This window comes from Petaurus breviceps, unplaced genomic scaffold (genome assembly GCF_028583685.1).
Source record: "Petaurus breviceps papuanus isolate PSGF00001 unplaced genomic scaffold, PetGlider_PUasm1.0 90696, whole genome shotgun sequence".
Classification (NCBI taxonomy): Eukaryota; Metazoa; Chordata; class Mammalia; order Diprotodontia; family Petauridae; genus Petaurus; species Petaurus breviceps.
Window position 1 is genome coordinate 2,618,916 of NW_027187314.1, and position 21,315 is coordinate 2,640,230.

Consider the following 21,315-nt stretch of genomic DNA (forward strand, 5'->3'; position numbering starts at 1 on the left):
CACAAAACAATCTTCACACAAATAAAGACAGATCTCAAGAATTGAAGAAATATTGATTGCTCATGGGTAGCCTGGGTCAGTTTAATAAAAATGATGATACAATCTAAATTAATTTACTTAGTGCTATACTAACCAAACTACCAATGAATTTTTGGAGCTAGAAAAATAAAATTCATCTGGAGGAACAAAAGATCAACAAAAAGAAGGAGGGACTTAAAAAAAATGAAGGTAAGAGGCCTAGCAGTACTAGTAACTCAAATTATACTACAGAGTCATAATTATCAAAACAATTTGGTACTAGATAAGAAAAAAAAGGTTGATCAATGGAATAAATCAAGTGCACATTATATAGAAGCAAGAGAGCACACTAACAGTGTTTGATAAACCCAAAGATCTCAGCTATTGGGGAAAGAACCCAGTATTTGATGAAAACTATTTAGAAAGCTGGAAAGTCGGGGTGGCTTGGTGGCAAAGTGAGTAGAACACTGGTCCTGGAGTCAGAAGGACCTGAGTTCAAATCTGGCCTCAGACACAAAAACTAGCCGTGTGACCTTGGGCAAGTCACTTAACCCCAATTGCCTGCCAGAAAGCAAAAAAAAAAAAAAAGCTGGAAAGTAGTCTGGCAGAAATGGGCATTGACCAACATCTTTATGCTGTATACAAAGAAAAGCTTTAAATGGTAGGTGATTTAGATAACCAGTGATAATCATAAGCAATTAGCGGACCTTGGAAGGAATAACCTGTTAGATATATGGAGGGAGGAAGAACCCATGACCAAACAAGAGATGGAGATTCACAGGAGATAAAATGGGTAATTTTGATCACATAAAAATTTAAAAGCTTTTCTATAAACAAAACCAAATGCAGCCAAATTTAGGAGAACATTAGCAAACTAAGAAAAAAATTATTTTAGTAAACTTTCTTAGATGCAGATCTTATTTCTCAAATATGTAGAAATTTGAGCCAAATGTATATATTCCCAAGCTGATAAATGGGTCAAAGAATACCAACAAGCATTTTTCAGAAGAGGAAATCCAAGTTATTAATAGTCATATGAAAAAGTGGTCTTAATCACTAATAATTAGAGAAATGCAAATGAAAATGACTCCAAGGTACTACCTCATTCATACCCATGAGGCTGGCTGAGGTAATAGAAAAAGACAATAACAAATGCTGATGGGAATGTGGGGAAGTAGATAGACTAATGCATTATTGATGGAGTTGTGGACTAGTCCAACAAATGTGAAGAACAATTTGGAAGTATGCCAAAAGGGCTATAAAACTTTGCATATCCTTTGAACAAGCAATACTAGTATTTGGTCTATTTTTCCAAGAAGATCAAAGGAAAAAGAAAAGGATCCATATATACATAAAATATTAATAAGCATCTCTTTTTGTGTGGCAAAGAACTGAAAACTAAGGGGGTATCTATTAATTGGGAAATGGATGAATAAGTTATGATATAAGAATGTGATGAAATGTCATTGTACTATAAGAATTGATGAAGGGTATTTACCTAGAGAGTCTTATACAAACTGATGTTGAGTGAGAAGAGCAGAACCAGGAAAAATTTGTACACAATTACAGACACAACATATGTGTGATGACCAACTTTGATAGACTGGGCTCTTCTCAGCAATGTAAGATTATAAGACAACTCCAAAAGACTCATGATGGAAAGAGATGTCTACATTCAGAGACAGAACTACAGAGTTTGAATGCAGATTGAAGCAAACTACCTTCTGTCTTTCTTTTCTTATTTGGTTTTGTTTCCTCTTTCCCGTTGTTCATTCCGTTGGTTATAATCCTTCTTTACAACCTGTCTAGTGTCTAATGTGAAAGTATTTGCAGATCCTGTACTCCATTGCATGCTGCCATGGGGGAGGGGGAAAGGAGAGAGAGGGGAAGAAAATTTGAAACTCAAGGGATCATTGAACTGAATATTGTAAACTAAAAGTAAACAAACAAATTAATAAAGACAAAAAAAAAAAAGAATTGATGAAGGGGATGGTTCCAAAAAACTTGGTAGGACTTACATGAGTTGATGAAAAGTGAAATGAACAGAACCAAGAGAACAATGTACATGATAATAGCAATATTATAATGATGATCAACTGTGAAAGACTTAGTAGCTGATCAATAAAATGATCCATCACAACTATAAAGGACTCATGATGAAAAATGCTATCTGCATGCTGATAGAGAATTGACAGACTCAGAGTGCAAATCAAAGCATTTTTACCTTTATTTTTTTTTTTGCTTTTTTTTTCAGAACACAGCTAATGCAGAAATATGCTTTTCATGACTTTTGTGTGTATAATGGGTATTATATTTATTGCCATCTGAATGAGTGGGGAGGGGGTAAAGAAGGGACAGAATTTGTGATTGAAAATAAAAATAAAGCTTGAAAAAAAAGACTCAATAGTCAATTTCATCTTTATCATCACACAACTGACTGAAAGACAAAGCAAATAAGACTCACACTCTGCTTATTTTTTGTTGGGGTTTTAAAAACTTTTTTTTCTTTTTTTAAAGCAATCGGAGTTAAGTAACTTGCTCTAGGTTACACGGCCAGTTATTTCTGGGTGTAGTGCTAAGTATCAGCCCAGATTTGATCCCCAGGTCATCCCGACACTGGAGCCGGTGCTCTTACTCACTGAGCCACCTAGCTGCCCCTAAAACATTTTCTTAAGTAAGGTAAAACATTGCCTTAAAGTTTCTTCTCCAATGTGGTGTCTTCTATTCATGCGGAAAAATCATACAAAATTCCTTGAAAGATGTAACAACATATTTTGTTAATTACCTTCTTATTATTAGTATCAATCAAGTCATAAAGCAGAGTGCTAAAAACTAATTAAAGGTATTTCCTATCATTATGCAGGAAGTTTGACAATGAGTCCAAATCAAAAAGACAGTTCCTATGGAGGATGATATCCTCTAGATACTCGAATTTTTGGACGATATCATACAGACTTTTCTGAATCTTTGAACACTACAGAAATGAATAAATTATATATATGTTATATATTATAATATATATTTAATATATAATATCATATGTTACATATATTTAATATATAAAATATTTTAACTCAAAAGAGTTTGGCTAAATTCTCCATACAGGGAATACTGAGTGAATGAAGAATATCTGTTGCCCAGACTACAGCAATTGTATGAGCAACCCTTGCACCTCAACCTTGAGTACCTACATCTTGGATAGACATTTGGCATATGAGCTGGGTGTAGAACTGAATGGCAGGAGGAGAGCAGGCTGGGATATCATGTAATTCTTTTAATGGCTTAAGCCTTCTCCCTGAAATAAAGATCCATTTTAAAAATCAATATTCTTCCATCAGGGTTTTATAGCTTTGAGTCATGGAATACTGTTGTCTCTAAAGAATTGGTGTTGAGGATCAGCCAAAGGTAATGGAGAAACCTTACAGACTAGGAATTGTGTGGGTAATAAAGTTTGTCATTAAAGGAATGTATGTCTGCAAAAGATGAGGGGATGATCACAGTGAGAGTGAAGGATAATAGATGAACAATTGGCATGTTTCATTGATATTGACACAGTGTCAGGAGAATGAGACTTTGGAAGGCCTCCACTATGTTAACTTTGATGCTAACTATTATTTAGGAATATAGATCTAGTAGTAGTATCTCTGGGTTAAAGAGTATACATAGTTTAGTAACTTCTGGGACATTTTTTTTTAGAAATAAATATTGTGTTGTTGCTTAAAAACACCCATCACTAACACTTTCTAGAAACTCCAAATTTTTACATAAACCTCTCCCATGTAACAAAAACTAATTAAGCAAAACAAAACAACAACTGGTCATTTCTTAAAATTCCATATCTCTAGTCAATTGCCCCAGGGAAGAGTACAGCAGTACTAGCTCTAGATTTATGATCCTATCATAGCCACTGCATGTAGGACACCGTTCTTTTCCCAATCAATCAATATTTTGCACCAGACTCTGTGCTATGCCCTGGGGTTGCAAAAAGGGGCAAAAGATAGTCCCTGCTCTTGAGTTGTTTATACTCTAATGGGGGAGACAACAAACAAATGAACTATGTGCAGGCTAAATAGGAATTAATTAGCAGATTAAAGGCTTCCTATATAAGATGGGATTTTAATTCAGACTTAAAAGAAACCAGAAAAGTCTGTAGGAGAATTGAGGAGGGAGAGTGGTTCAGGCATGGTGGGTAGACAGAGAAAATACCTGGAGCTAAGACATGGAGTATCTTGTTTGTGGAACACCAGGAAGCCAATGTCACTAGAACAAAAAGTAGATGGCAGGGAGTAAGGAATAAGAAAAGTGGGAAGCTAGGAGGGAGCTGGGTTAGGAAGGGCTTTGAAAGCCAAACAGAACATTTTGTACTTGATGTTCCTGCAGGTAATAGGTAGCCACTGGAATTTATTGAGTGGAGGCAGGGGGTGGTATGTGTGACATAGTCAGACCTCCACTTTAGGAAATCACTTTGGTGGCTTAATTGAGGATGGATTAGAGTGGAGAGAGATTTGAGACAGGCAGATCTACTAGCAGGCTATTGCAATAATCCAAGAGTGAAGTGATGAGGGCCTGTTTTAGGCCTATCAGAGGAAAGAAGGGGGTTTGTTGGAGATGTTGCAAAGAGTGAGATCTACAGGCCTTTGCAGCAGATAGATATGGTGGATGGTAAGAGGTAGTGAGGAGTCAAGGATGACCCCTAGGTTGTGAGCCTGAGGGAGGGGAGGATGGTGTTGCCTTCTACAATAGTAGGGAACATAGAATGGGAGAGAATTTGAAGGGGCAGAAAATGAGCTTTGTTTTAGACATGTTTAGTTTAAGATATCTATTGGACACCCAGTTTGAGATATCTGAAAGGCAGTTGGAGATGTGAGATTGGATGTCAGCAGAGAGGCTGGGGAAGAATAGATAGATTTGAGAATCATCAGCCTAGATAGTAATTAAATCCATGGGAGCTGATAAGATCACCGAGTAAAGCAGAATAGAGGGAGAAGAAGACCCAGGATGGAACCTTAAGGGACACCAAGGGTTAGAGTGTAATGCAATCCAACATGACACTTGTCCTTTTTAGGTTATATCATGTCACTCCCTTCATTTCTCATCAGGCTATACTCTGGAATTCGTCACCGAGCCTGTAGAAACCTCTTCATTTTGGAAGATCATTTCAGACCTAGAATGCACATCTCTGAAGTACCCTTTGCCCTTGGGTCTCTTCCCTCAACTAGATGGTTTTCCCAGAACCTTCATTTAAGGAGTATCCAGACCAGTCATCTCTTCATTTCTCACCATTGCTCTGACATTAACTACCACTCCCTTCTCATTAAAATATAAGCTCCTTGAGAGCAGGGACTCTTTCTTTTTGCTGGCATTTGTATTCCCATAGTACAGTACCTGAACATGCTGTTTAATAACAGATTCTTGACTTACACCCAATAAGCATTTTGCTCACTGTGGCTCCCAAATCTTTTTGAGGTGAACTGACACCTATTTTGCTGCCGCCATCTAGTCATTTCTCTCTGTCACACATATGATATCGATTTTTTGAGCACAACTTTGACTGCTTTTTTTTTGCCTATGTCCCCATTAATTTTTTTTAGTTTAGCTTACATTATTCCCTTTAAACACAGAGAGATAGCTGTTGCATGGATTAAAATCTAATCAAGGGGTTTGAAGTAACTCAGAGTATGTTTTCAAGTCAGCCTCCATGTGGAGTTCTATAAGAACATTTTAATGTAGCCAAATGTCCCCCTTCCCAAACCCCACCTTTGCCTCAAGTGGCATTTATCTCCTTTGTGTACTACTGCTTCCTATGTTCTAATGTAGAGAATAAAAATATTTAAAATAGTATTTGATACAAGTATCTTGGCTCTACCCCCACTATGGACACAATTCATTCTCTATTCTTTCACCTCTGTGCTCAAGTGATTAAGACAAAGATCTCTAAAATTCTACTATACATTAAAGTGAAAGACAATTTCACTTTCCTATTCCCATTAATCTAGCTATTTTTACCATTTTTTCCTGCTTACTCTTCTGTGATTAGAAATTCCTCACTAATTCTATGGCTCATAGAATTTGGAGGAGTCTTATGCTGTTCATCAGTCATAAAGGAAGATGTTGGGACAGAGGGTGGGAAAAGTAATGAATCTCACCTAGTCTGATTACTCACAGTTTGCAACTGGCTCTGGGCAATAGCTGATTGTGGCTTGGTGTCTTCTCACCTTGTGGAGAACAAGGATCCAGATGAATTAAATTTGTATTGTGTGAAATCAGCTTGAATTTGTGACAGCCCGATGTTTTCACTTTAGCTTTTCCTGATTTTTAATAGAGTTCTCTGAAGCAATACCACCAGAAAACTTGGCTGCTCCCATATAACATCTGGTGTTACACAATTCTTTGTTGCATGCTTTCTCCCCCATTTCTCCTAATGTGGCAGATCATCACCAGTGGGCTAAGATTTTAGGGAACGTCTCCAGTGATTAGAATCTTAATTGGACTTATTAGTTACATCTTATTCTTGAAATCTCATCCAAGGTATGGATGTTTTTGTGTTTTGTGGCATCTCTTGTGGTTATGAACATTATAACTACAGAAATAGCCTGGGTGTAAGCCTTGATTCTGGCATTTGATGGTGTTTGTCTTACAAAGTCTGGGGAAATGAAACGGCAAAAGTTTAATAAAAAGTTAGTAAGCTTAGGTCTGTCCCCTCGCAAGTGTCTTTGCTTTCAGAGGCCAAGCAAGTACCTTAATGGTTATGTCTCTGATTGGCAGTAAAGAGCAGCTTCTTTTAGCAAGGCCTCAAAGGAGGATGCATTCCGAAAAGAACACAACAGCATAGCATTTCTTTTTAAAATTCTACTGCTAAACACTGTGCTCCCCTGCCTCCTTGCTATTTTTGTCCATTGGCAATTTCTCCTTGAAATGTTATCATCGAATTCTCCCCTTGGCTTTACTCAGCCATGTGTTGAACTGCTAAATGCCGTTTCAGCTAATACTACCATTTAACATTCAGCTAAGATACCATGCAAGCTGTAGAGACTGGGGGGAAATGAATCTGGCCCATAATTTCGAAGCAAACATCCCTCAGCTGTGAATACTAAGATATGATTTCATAGGGTGGATTTTCAGTGAAGTCAGCAGCATTTGAGTAGGTATGGAGGGAATGGGATGGCATGCTTTTGCTACTCCCAGAGTCAGCATCACAAAAACACAAGGCCATCAGCCTGGAAACTTGGTTTTGTGTTTCTCATTCTTCTGTCTCTCAACCATAACCTGTCAAATCTTGCCTTTACCCACTGTACATGTCATTTTGCCCTTCTGCTTAATATGTTGAGAAAATTACAGTTACATATTTTTCAAGTTATGTCTAATGCATATTTAAAGTATCAGCTCCAGCAGGTGCTACTAAGCTGGAAAGACCTTGAGTACACACCCAGAAATGAACTTTGTGGCTGTCCATCACCTGTAGACTAACTCAGCTATGACCAAAAGGGTGGCTACCAGGTGATGGCTTTTTTCTATTCACATTAACTAATAAAACTGATTTCTTTGGTGGCAGAAGCATCCACATTGATAAAATCACAGATTTCCAAAATATTGACATGTATCTGATACAACTTGGCATAAAAAAAGCAGTCACAAGACCCATGTTCAAGTTCTGGGAGGGTGGAACAGTGGAACAAATGCTGGATTTGGAGTCAGAAGACCTTAGTTAAAATACCTTCTCTACCACTTACTACCTCTGTGACTCTGGAAAACTATTAACCTCTTAGGGTCTCAGTTTTCTTATCTGCTACATAGGTTAACCTACACTAGATGGCTGCTAAGGTCCCTTCTAGCTCTAAATTTATGATGCTGCTTATTATATTTAGTCATGTGATACTGGGCAAGCCACTGAACTTTTTAAATGCCTTAATTTCTTCTTATGTAGAAGTTTTTTTTTTAAAAAAGCAGTTAGGGAGGTTCTTGTGCCTTGCAGCAGAGAAAGGTCAGTTGAGGTTACATAACACAAAGTTGTAGTGGATCCAGTCAGCACAGTTTCATGGTTTTCCCCAATTCTGTTCACAAGCATGTGTGTAAGAGCAAAGTCAGCAGGCAGTGGGAGTGATCCAAAGTTTAGCCTTTGCAGGGCAAATTTGGCAATGTTAAGGGAACAAGGGAGTCAAGCAAAGAGGACAGTATAGAGTTGAATTGGTTCAACAAAATGGGGAAAGAGAATATAGCTAGTGCATATGGCTATATGGGGAGATGATGGGATGGCCTGGGAGAGACCTGAAGAGTTGGGGAGTTGGATATTATAGTGTGGATGAAGAATAGGGTTTGAGGTTGCAAGAAAAAAAGGTATTGAATCTCAATAATTCTTGAACAAATAAGAGAATTTCAGAGTTAATGAACATGGAAATGGTGCCTTTGTGGGTGATGGCAAGATCAAGAGTGTGACCATCTTTGTGTGTGGCTGAGGTGGGGTAGAGGCAAATGTCACAGTTAATGAGTAAAGTGAGGAACTGTAAGCTTAGAGTGTTTGAAGGAGTATCAAAATATATGTTGAAGTCCCCTAGTATGAGGGCAGGAGTTGAGAAGAGAAAGATTGTGAGCCAAGCACTGACCTCACTCAAGAAAGAAGGGGATTGGTATGAAGATTGGTAGGACAATAGCTAACAAGATTTTCTCTATGTGGTTTATATGGATTGAATGAACCTCAAAGAAGGAGAGATTACTGAGTGACAGTAGTTGGAGGATCCTGGAGTGGCAATGGGGAACAAGGAGTATTCCAAATTCCTCCCTCAACCAGTGAGTTGGGGAGGGGGAATGAGAGAAAATGAAGCTAGGACTTGAAAGGGAGGCCAGGTGGCTGTGTAATCTGGAGGAAGCCAGGTCTTGGTGAGACCCAGAAGATGGTGAGGTCAAGGACTGTCTTTTGCCTCTTTTTTTTAACCCTACTGCTTAGCTCAGTGCCTGGCACATAGTAGGAGCTTAATAAATTTTTATTGATTGATGGTAGGTATAGGAAAGGAAAAGATTTAAGATGAAAGCAGACATCTGTTAGGATGTGGGTAGCATGCTTCATTGTCAAAGGCTACCAGCTTTGCAGGGGCTCATCAGAAGCTGGCTACAGGCTGAGGGATTCTCAGGAACAGCAACTCTTGAAAACCATGTACTTAGTTACAGAGAAGTTGTAATCTTTTGGCAGAGGGAGTGCCTACCTGGACAAAATTATAGACCCTGGAAATATAGAAGTCTAAGTCATATTTTTATTAGTATTGGAAACAGATAATGTATGGAGGATGGATAATTATATGGATTATCCATGCCTCATTAGTCTGGAAACTGCTGTGAAATTTGGGTGGATAGACACTATCATCACTGCCCTAGTGTCTGCGTAAATTTGCTACATGTTGGCACTTAGGAGAACTATTTTTGGAATCGTGCTTCTTCCTGAATTTTCACTTGAACTCTAGGATCACTTTGAAAGTTCCTTTCTTCTCCTGTTGAAGGAAGCCCTGTGCTCTGAAAAGGACAACCTGTTATTGCTAACAGATGGTTAGGAAGATTTGGTGGCAGAAAATGTGAAAATTACCTGCTGTTTACCAGCCTGCATTCTTGAAGTGTTAAGTATTGAAAATACTGTAACTAATTAAGTGGCAAACATAAAAACAAACTCCAATTGTTAACATACACTTCTTGGGAACTGATATCTCACTGTTCTTATGGATCTGTTTTCCTATCTTTAACTAACAAAGCTAAATATGTGCCTATTTATTGTTTTAGAGGATGTGTGTCCTTTGGTGCTAATGACAAAGGTCAAGAGTGGAGTTTGTGTGGATGATGCTTATTGTGGAACTTCTTTACATTGCTTTTGTCTGATTCCAAGGTTTGGAACAGGGGAGGACTAAGGCTATATAGGTAGCCCTTAGATAGTGCTTTATGTTTTCAAAGTGATTTATCTATATTATCTAATTCGATCCTTAAAGCAACCCTGTAATATAGGTGCTACTATTATGCTCATTTTGCAGATGAGGAAACTGAGGGAGAAATAGGTTAAGTGACTTTACCCAGGGTCACACAGCTAGTAAGTGTCTGAGATTGGATTTGAACTCCAAGTTCCTGATTCCAAGTCCAGCTCTCTATCCACTGCAGTATGTAAATACCAGATATGCTCTTTGGCACATCCTCCCTACTTTCTTTTGAAGATGGGAGAACAAAAAGTTCACACTGACCTGGGGTGATTCAAAGGAGCAGCATATTGGATGCTATATTGTAAGCAATCTTAGGAGAAATGGCCAACTTGAGTCTCAGTTAAGGAGAAGTATATTTGCAAAGGGTTTATTCCCATGGTAAGCCAAGTAAATGAGACCCTCTTAAAGGCCATATCTACACTACCCTGACCCGTTGAAAGATGTATATATTGTATACTGTACTGAAGAAGTGTCTAAGTTTCTCAAACATAAGATCATAGCCTTGTGATTCTATTTCTCAATCAAATGTAATTCAATGCTCTCAAGAAGCTCCATTAGAGAAGACCTGGCCTACAAGTAATATGTTCAGTTGTGTGAAATAACTGTTCTCAGGAAAATGATCTTCTATATCTTTCAAGGAAGTGAATGGTAGGTAGCCTTGTCTTCTGAAATAATACATTTTGCCTCCTCATTTTTATATATTTTTGAATGGTATCCCTTCAAGAGAGGTTTCACATTTTGGGGGAGGGAGGCCAGTTATCATCATCAGATTGCTTTTTGGAAAGATTGCTCAAAGAGCCACCCTTTCTCAGACTTCCACAGCTTTTGCCTCTCAAGAGCTCATCTTGATTACTTGAGGGTTATACCTCTCCATTTTCCCTCTGCAAGGAACTGCTTCTGAATAGAGCTATGAAATAAAAGAAGGGGGAAAAAAGCAATCACCAAATTCTGCCCCATCATGTTTCCATAATGCATCTTGAACAACAAATTCCAAGTCTGATCCAAGAGAGAAAAATTTTATTAATTCAATTCAACAAACGTTTATTGTACCAGGCACTGGAGATACAAAAACAAAATGGTATGTTCCCCTATGGAGTTTATATATGTTCTATCTGGTACAAAGAAACAAGAGGCTACAATGTGAAAAAAAATGATCAGTACTCCCAAAGTGATTGAGTGACCATCCCCTGTTTTCCCATGGGTCACTAGTGATATCTGAAATGGTTCATAACCATCCATGCTTTCAACTACGTTTCATTAAGTACATTCCCTAAATTAGTCTATAGCATGCACAACTCCTAAATGGTAGAATACCAAGTTCATGTACATTTAAGTGATGCCACAGTTACTTTTGCTTTTTCAATTTTTGAAAAGCATGGCATCTTCCTGGAGCTATTAAAAATGCCAAATACATAGTTTCCCTAGCAGGAGTGAATTTATCCTGAAAATACTCAGGCGAATGACTCACCTTGTTTGTTCAGTGTTTAGACTAAAAAATTGTACCCTTTTTGATGAGTGCCTTAGGGTGCAGGCACAAAGTTCATAAATTCAATTGAATGCATGAAACTGCAAAAGCAACCAAAAATATCATAAAATCTTGTTTTGTATTCAACAAACATTTATTAAGCCCCTACCATGTTTAATGCAGGGACTGTCTTTTGCCTCTTTTTGTATACCCAACATTTAGCTCAGTACTTAGCTAGGTGTAAGTGCTTAGGGGTTAAGTGTCTGAGGCCGGAACCGAACTTGGGTCCTCCTGACTCCGGGGCTGGTGCTTTACTCATTGTACCACCTAGCCGCCCCTCCTATATATCTTATTTCCTGGTTGCATGTTAAAAACAATTTTTTAAACATTTGTTTTTAAAACTTTGAGTTCCAGATTCTCTCCTTTCTTCCCTCCTCACCCACCCCCTTTGAGAGGACAAGCAATTCAATATAGGTTATGCACGTGTAGTTTTGCAAAGCATTTCCATAGTAGACTATTGTGAAAGACTAATTATATTTCCCTCTATCCTATCCCATCCCCTATTTATTCTATTTTCTCCTTTGTACTTGTCCCTTTTCAAAAGTGTTTGCCTCTGACTACACCCTCCCTCAATCTGCCCTCCTTTCTATCATCCCCCCTCTTTTCCCCTTCCCCCCTACTTTCCTGTAGGGTGAGATACCCAATGGAGTGTGTATGTTATTCCCTCCTTAAGCCAAATCCAATGAGAGTAAGGTTGACTCATTCCCTTTTACCTCCCTGCTCTTTACCTCAATTGTAACAGCTTTCTCTTGCCTCTTTTATGTGAGATAATTTACTGTATTCTGTCTCTCTCTTTCTCCTTCTCTTAATAGCTTCCTCTCTCACCTCTTAATTTTATTTTTTAGATATCATTCCTTCATATTCAACTCACCCTGTGCCCTCTGTTTATGTATTCATATACACACATACATACAAACATATATATATATATATATATATATATACACACACATATACATATATACACACATATTCCTACACACACATATAATATCTATTCCCTTCAAATATCCTAATACTGAGAAAAGTCTTATGAGTTACAAATATCATCTTTCCATGTAGGAATGTAAACAGTTCAGCTTTAATAAGTTCCTTATGATTTCTCTTTCCTGTTTACCTTTTCATGTTTCTCTTGTTTCTTGTATTTAAAAGTCAAATTTTCTGTTCCTCTCTGGTCTTTTCATCAAGAATGCTTGAAACTCCTCAATTTCATTGCATATCTATATTTTCCCCTGAAGTATTATACTCAGTTTTGCTCGGTAGGTGATCCTTTGTTTTAATCCTAGCTCTTTTGACCTCTGGAATGTTGTATTCCAAGTCCTTCTATCCCTTAATGTAGAAGCTTCTAGCTCTTGTGTTATCCTGATTGTGTTTCCACAATACTTGAATTTGTTTATTCCTGACTGTTTGTAATATTTTCTCCTTGACCTAAGAACTCTGGAATTTGACTATAATATTCCTAGGAGTTTTCTTTTGGGGGTCATTTTCAAAAGGCAATCAGTGGATTCTTTCCATTTCTATTTTACCCTCTTGTTCTAGAATATCAGGACAGTTTTCTGTGATAATTTCTTGAAAGATGATGTCTAGGCTCTTTTTTTTAATCATGGCTTTCAAGTAGTCCAATAATTTTAAAATTATCTCTACTAAATCTATTCTCCAGGTTAGTGGTTTTTCCAATGAGATATTTTACACTGTCTTCTATTTTCAAAATTTCAAATTTGTTTTATAATATCTTGATTTTCCCAAAACCATTAACTTATATTTGCTCCATTCTAATTTTGAAGGAATTATTTTCTTCAGTGAGTTTTTGGACTTCCTTTTCCATTTGACCAATTCTACTTTTTAAGGCATTCTTCTCCTCATTGGCTTTTTGGATCTCTTTTACCATTTGAGTTAGTCTATTTTTAAGGTGTTATTTTCTTCAGTATTTTTTTGGGGGGTCTCCTTTAGCAAACCATTGCCTCATTTTAAATGATTTTCTTGCATCACTCTCATTTCTCTTCCCAGTTTTTCCTCTACTTCACTTACTTGATTTTCAAAATCCTTTTTGAGTTCCTCCATGGCCTGTGACCAATTCATATTTTTTTTGGAGGTTTTTGATGCAGGAGTTTTGACTTTGTTGCTTTCTTCTGGTTCTATGTTTTGATCTTCTTTGTTACCAAAGAAAGATTCTATAGTCTGATTTCTTTTCCTGTTTGCTTATTTTCCCAGTCAATTGCTTGACATTTGAGCTCTTTGCCAAAGTAGAACTCTGCTTCCAGAGTGGAGAGTGCTGTGTCCCAAATTTCTGGGGTTTTATGCAGCTGTTGTCAGAGTTACTTCTAGACACCTGTATCAGAATTGTGAGGATGACTGCCTCTCCACAGCCTCAAAAAGCTTACCACACCAGCATTCCTCCTTACCTCAGGACCGCCACCTCAGACTGTGACCCAGATCCAAATAGGGCAAAGCAAGAGAATCCTGCCTCGGCACCAGCCAAGAGATTCCTGCAATTGCCCTCTGATCATCCACTCCCCCTCCCCCCATCTGTGGGCCAGGAACTCCAGAAGCACCTACTGCTGATTCTGCTGATGCTGCTGTTGATATTGCTGCCACCACAGCCACCACCACCTCTGCCACTGGGGGGGAGCAGGGGTTGGACCACGGTCTTTTTTCACCCAGGTCCAGTGGAATTTTCCTACTGACCTTTTACTTTCTTTTTGGTGTTTGTGGGTTGAAAAGTCTGGAAACTGCCACCACTGCCAGTGATTCAATCCCCTGAGGTCTGCTCCAACACGGTCTGTGAAAGTGGTCTGTGCTGGCATGACCCATATGGGACTATGTTCCCCTCCCAGCCTGGTGTGATAGACTCTTCCTTTTGGCTTGCCAAGCTGTCTTCAGCTGGAGATGTATTTCACTCTGTCATTTTATGTATTCTGTAGCTCTAAAATTTGTTTATAGTCATTTTTTACAGGTGTTGGAGGTGATTGGGGGATGAGCTCAAGCAAGTTCCTGCTTTTACTCTGCCATCTTGGCTTCTACCCCACTAACCCCGCCCCTCACCCCCCCTGCCAATGTGTTACTTTTTTATAAGAGTCTGTAATCTCTTGATGTGATTCCTGCTTCTCAAAATGCATATCATAGTGAGGCATTTAAGTGGCACAGTTGACAGAGCACTGGGCCTGGAGTCAGGAAGCCCTGAATTAATATCAGTTCTTAGATATATAATAGTTGTGTGGTCCTGGGCAAGTCACTTTATATCTGTTTCCCTCAGTTTCCTCAACTTTGAAATGGGATGATAATAGGATCTACCTCCAAGGGTTGTTGGGAGGATCAAATAAAGATATTTTAAAATGCTTAGTGCACTTCCTGGCACAGAGTAGGTGCTGTATAAATGCTAACTCTCCTTCTCCTGCTACTCCTCCTCTTCCTTCTTCATCCTCTTCCTTAAGCCATCCATGTCTGGTTATCCTGAAAGATTCTTGGTCATCTCCACTTGTAAGTCCTGCTGGGGTTGGGGGACAGCTTGTCCCAGCATGCTGTTCTTCTAGGTGTCTTTAACATCGCCTGGATACCAATGGAGCACATCAGCTACATAGACGGCTCATCATTTTTTTCTGGTCATTAACATCTTTCATAATATTCTTTAGGTATGTAACTGCGAAGCTAAATTTCTATGTTCTTCTGATGACCTCACTTTGTGCTTTAAGTCAACCTTGTCCATAAAGTTGAAAAGCTAGTTGGGATAGACAAAGGAAGAATCCAACAGAAACTATCCAGACAGAATTGCAGAAGGAAGGGCCATGGTCAAGGTCAGAGACAGGGACAAAAAAAAGAGACAAGATAGTCAGTCAGTCAATAAACATTTATTAAGCACCTACTACATTCCAGGCACTGTGCTAAGCTCTGGGTAAGGTAAAAGACAGTCCTTGCTCTCATGGAACTCACAATTGAATGGAGGAGACAACATACAAATGATTACATGCAAATAATTTATTTGCAGGGTAAATTGGAAATAGTTAACAGAGGGGAGGCAATGGAATTAAAAAAGGGGAGTGTCATGGGGAAAGTTTGTCTCTCTTTGGCTTATTCTTATTGAGACTCTGCTTGATGAGAATGAAGGAATCATAAGGAGAAGCAATGGGAGGTTTCTGACTAGTGACATTGAATGGAAAAGTGTTGCCTATCAAGACTTCCCATTTGCCCCAGGTCTTGAATCCATGCCCCCTGGTGTAAGAAGAGTTCCTGCATCTTTACTTCATGATTGACCCTCCTGAATGAGTGAGTTAAGCATGAGCTGTGTCAGCTACCCTTTGACCACTCACCAGAGAGTGAGATTTTTTGCATTCTCTGTAGAACTGTCTGGTTCAGACAAGTACATTTGACAGACTGGCCTGGCATTTTTGCAAAGATGGGTTGGAGAGAAATGATAGTAGGGGGAAGGTCTTGATAAAGATGATGAGGAAGCTATTACAATAGTCTATCAGGGGTGGGGAATCAGCAACCTTGAGGCCATATGTGGCCCTCTAGATCCTCAAAAATAGCTATTTGACTGAATCCAGACTTCACAGAACAAATCCTCTTAATAAAAGGATTTATTCAGTAAAACTTGGACTAGATTGGATTCAACTAGTTCTTTTTTAACCCGGCCCTTTATAAAGCTGGACACTGCATCTTGTGAGACATTGCAGAATCAGATGGCAAGGGGACATGAACCTTAAAAAGAAGGTTTTCAGTTTCCTTTTACAGCCTCTATTACTCTCATTTTTAAGACCAGGGACTTCACAGTGAAGTAAGAAGAGAACCTGAAAACAGAAATGATATATTAGAACATATTGTAAGGGTTATGGGATTTAAAGATCTTCCATGCCCCATTGGACTTGCTGACGTAGCAGGAAGGGGCGGAGCAAGAGGAAGCGGAAGCCAAACTAGAGTTCCTGCGGTGGCTAGCAGTGGCGGCGACGGCAGCAACAGCAGCAGCAGAGGCAGCGGCGGCGGCAGCACAAAGCCCTTTTTGAGTCAGCCAGAATTTCTGCTAAGGACTCTTGCTGAGGACTGCCAGGGGCCGGAGCTGCTGGGAGCACGCTTCCTGGATGCTGGGTGGTTGCTGTGAGTGGGGAGAGGAGGACCTTTGCCTGAGGTAGCCTGTTCTGTTTTAAAGGCTTGAGAATGTGGGTGCTTTCTACTTTATCTACCAGTGCCAATTTCATAACTACCCTGATGGCTTTCACTTTCTGGTTTTGGGACTCAGTCTTTTGGTATTTTAATAAATTTTCTAGCTTATTCTCCCATATGGCAAGCCTGATGTATTTTGTGATGGATAATTATATCAGCATATCTGTAATTTCCATAGGCATTGTGAATATGGCATTGCTGATACACATATATGACCATATCGTTGTCATTTATGAAAGTTGTGTCTTTTGGCTTTGGTTGAAATCAACTGAATGCATGTGAATGTGCATGAGTGTGCACATGTGTGTGTGTATGTGTGTGTATTTTAGGAGCTGATTGGTATGAGGGGAAAAAGGGTATACTAGGAAGGGAGAAGAACTGAGTTATAATTTAGGATTTTAGCATAATTGTTTTCATGATATCCAAAATTTTAAAACATGTTTTTGGGGAGCTGAAATTTTCTATGCTTCTACATAGTCCTAAAGTGATTTTTCCCCTCTGAAGTTCTAAGATGTTTCTATTTAGATCGCCAAATTTCATTTTTTTACTTTAGTGCAGAAAATTGATCATCTGGATTTTTATTTTGTATAGTGCTTTATACTTTGCAAAGAATGTTCACATTTACTACATCATTTGGTCATGTAAGGAGGGTGAATGGAGAGAGTTAACAAGGGAGCAATGGTAGTCTGGTTGCTAGGAGTGTCATAGACATTGTTCATGTTCTTTATCAAATTTATAAAAGGATCTTTTTCTCTTGAAAATTCTACTGCTGAATTCTTCCAGCAAATTGGTTAGAGGCCAACACTCCTTTTTTTTTGTTTTTTAGCATCAAATCTTTTAAATCAGTTGATAATAACATGCTGGCTGGGCTGAACCCTAGTGAATAAACAGGTAATTTTTCTTGAGGTACTTAATAAAATTTGACATTTATTGAATTGAGAAGAGCGGTTATTTAATGCAGACTACCAAACATATGGATCTTTGGGGGAATTTCTCACTCAGCACAATCCAAATCTATCAAAATGAGTCCTATAAATGGAGAGTATATTACAGTAACCCTAAAGACTGAAAACACAACCATTCCTGCAAATTAAAGTATCTGACTTGGTCCATTTGGGTCTATTCTGACATACCAGGCCATGAAATGGCTATAACTCCAAATCAACATTGGATAGGGTCATGAGGGTGAATAGAGTAAAGGAAGAGAGGCTGCAGAAGCAAAGTCATTACAGAGGTATGGAAGAGGGAAAAGGAATACTATACAGTATATAAGGGACAGGAAATAAGTCAGTTCTACAAGACTGCAGTGTGTGTATAGTGGTGGAATGTGTAAGAAGGATGGAAAGATATGTTGGGGTCAGTTTGTGAAGACTTTGTAATGTTAATGAGATTTAAGATCTTCCCCATCCATTAACAGGTCTAAGAAGAGTTCACTTCTATAGAACTATTTGACAACTATAGTGCATACTATTTGATTGAATTCAAATCAATAAATATTTAAGTGTCTATTCTGTGCAAAACCTTGTGCTAGGTACTGAAGTTCTTACTTCTCACTGGTTTTACAATTTAGTCTCACAGAGTCACAGACTTTCAGAGTTGGAAGGTCATGCATTCCAACTTTTTGCTCAGGAAGAATTTCTCCCCTCTCCCAGCTTACCTGACAGGTGGTCATCTAGTTCTATTTGAAGATCTCTAAGATGCAGAACTCTCCACCTTTGAAGCAGATGCTTTTACTTTTGCACAGTTGTAATGGTTGGAAAGTTTCCCCTTCTATCCAGGCTAAAGCTGACTCTCTCCAATTTCTACCCATTGCTCCTACTTCTGACCTCTGGGGTCAAGCAAAATGAATCTGATCCCTCTTTCTTCTGAGAGCCCTATGAAGCCTGATGACATCAGTTATATCCCTTTCAATCATTTCTTCTTCAGACTCATCTTTAGCACCATCGCCCAATCCTTGTATGACATGTTTTGAGACCTTTTACCATCCTGGTGACCTTCTTTTGGATGTGCCAAAGTCTTACTTAAAATATGTGCCCAGGATAGAGCCAATATTCTAAATGGTGTCTGACCAGGTCAGCATATAGCAGAGTATTCACCTCCTCTGTTATGGACATTGATTTTTATAAATGTGACTTAAGAGAGCGTTAGCATTTTTTGACTGTCATGTCATACTGTTGACTCATATTGTGCTTGTCAATTATTTAAAAAAAAATTAAATCATGGCAACATTTGCCCTGTTCCAGTCCTGTGAAACCTCTCTGAGTCTTTGTGATTTTGCCAGTTCTTTCAGTACCCTGGGTTATAGCTCATCGAATCTGATGACTTGGACTGGTTGAGGGATACAGGTTGAGGGAGACAGTCTCTTTTACCATCCCCAAACCCAGTTGGTGATAATATATGATAACACACAATAAGCACATTAGAGAAGGAAAAAAACAAAGGCTACTGAGCACCATAGGTATAGCAATAGAGGTGGGGGATGTGATAAGGTAAAGGTTTAATGGAAGAGGTAACATTTTTGTTGAATTTTAAAGAGTGAGTAAGAACTTTGTATGAATAGATACTGTATTAGCAAAGTCAAAGGGGTGAGAAAACAGAGTATGCTCAAGGGATTGAGAATAGTTCAATTTGGTGAGAGATAGTATGCATGGAAAGGAGTAATATAAGGTTGGGTTGGAAAGGTAAAGTAGTAGCAGATTGAAGAGGGTCTTATCTGCTATAAAACAATTCAATAAACATTTTTAAGTACCTACTATGCATCAGACACTATGCTAAGCACTGGATATACAAAAAGGGACAAATGATAGTCCCTGACCTCAACAGAGTCCTTTATTTGGAGATTTATTTGGATCCTATTGATATCCCATTGATAACGGCATTTTTCAGTACAATTGGTTTCCTTTGTAATTTTGTGCTTTTTGTACATTAAAAAATTTTGTTTTGAGAAAGCATCCATAGACTCTACCAGACTATCAAAAAGGTCCATGACACAAACAGTTTAAGAATCCCTGTCATAAAAGAATTTTGAGATTTATTCTGGTATCTATGAATCCCAATAACACTACATTATATTTTAACCATCTATTTCATATATTTTAACCATCTATTTCATATATATATGTATATATATATATAAATACCTCCCCCCCCACCAATCTCTGTCTTTTCTGCAAGTTAATTGACCTACATTTAAAAAAGACTATGCTAAGAAAGTTTTCCTACAGCATTTCAGGAAATAAGTTTTTGGTTTAGGGAAAAAATAATCTGGTTGGCAATGCTTCTTACATTTTCTCCTAAAGATCTATGAAGATGTTTTGGGAAGGGGGATTATTGTGTAGCTGTCAGTCAACTAGATTCTGTTTCTTGATAACTTCTGGAGTAGCAGTGGCAGTGGCTTTTAAAGGATCTTTTACACTCAGGTTGTCAGTCAGATATGGTATGACTTACCTTTGATACATTAGTGGTCATCAAATTGTTAAGGATTCCTCTGGAAGTTTAAAATAAATGCTTCTTAGACCAAAGAGCTGAGAAGAGCTGGAATATTTTGGGATATCCAAAGACTCACTGAGTTTAGACAGTATCTTGGGGTTAATCTTGCTACCCACTGGATGTCACTGTTGCTGCACCAAAATGTGAAGTAATCTAGCATTTTTCTGTCCCCCCCCAAAGGCATGCAGAAACTTAATTTGGAGATGACAATTTATAATACTGAGAGAAGAAACTGAGAAGTCCAATAGATAGACCTACAGGCAGGTAATTAAAATATTTAGTCCACATCATTGTCTGTTCTCATAATTGCAAAATCCAGTAACATGTATTCATGTTGAGGTTGGAGACCTATTAGGTTTTTCTCAAAGCCATATGTCCTATTACTGAGATACTGTTCTTGGTTCAGAAGCAGGGCAGATGTTTGCACATCTGCTTCTCTTCTTACCATTGAGGTTAGAGAGGAGCCTTAATGATCATTCACATTAGATAAGGAATATGGAAATGAAATCTGAACCTGGAGAGGGGTCTGGTAAGTAATGGGTAGAACAAAACAGATTTTATTTGTGAGATTTTTTTGAAATTCTCATTCATGAATGTTTGAACTATGGAGGCTCACCATATACTGAAAGCACCCAGTCATTCCCACACCTCTTTTCTTCTGTGTAAATGCTGTTCCTTCCACCTCCATCTTCAGCATTTTATTAGGTGTTATGCAGTGTGTCATTGCCATCTGAAGCATTTGGAACACACAAAGCATCACAAGTATTGAATTAATTGTTTAAATTAATCTACAGATGATTTTGGAGGAATTGGAAGAAGTTATATGCATATAGATGTGGTGATATAAGGTATGGATATGAAATACTAAATTTGGTAGATAGAATTGTTGAGCTTTCTGTCTATGAAGAGCAGTTTATCTTTTTTATCCATTGCTTGATATGAACCCTACCCTACTGTATTTAAGTGATTCAGGGAAGATTTTCATAGGCAGTGTTTAATTAGGCAGCATTCATTTATTGACTATCTGCTATGTGCACAGCCCTGGACCCCATGCTAGAGGAATCAAAAGAAAGATAAGATGTAATCTGTGTTTTAAGGGCTAAACACTTGACTTGGGGAAATGAATAGGTGGACAAAATAAGAGAATACATTTGCATAGTGATGTGTCTACGTAACACT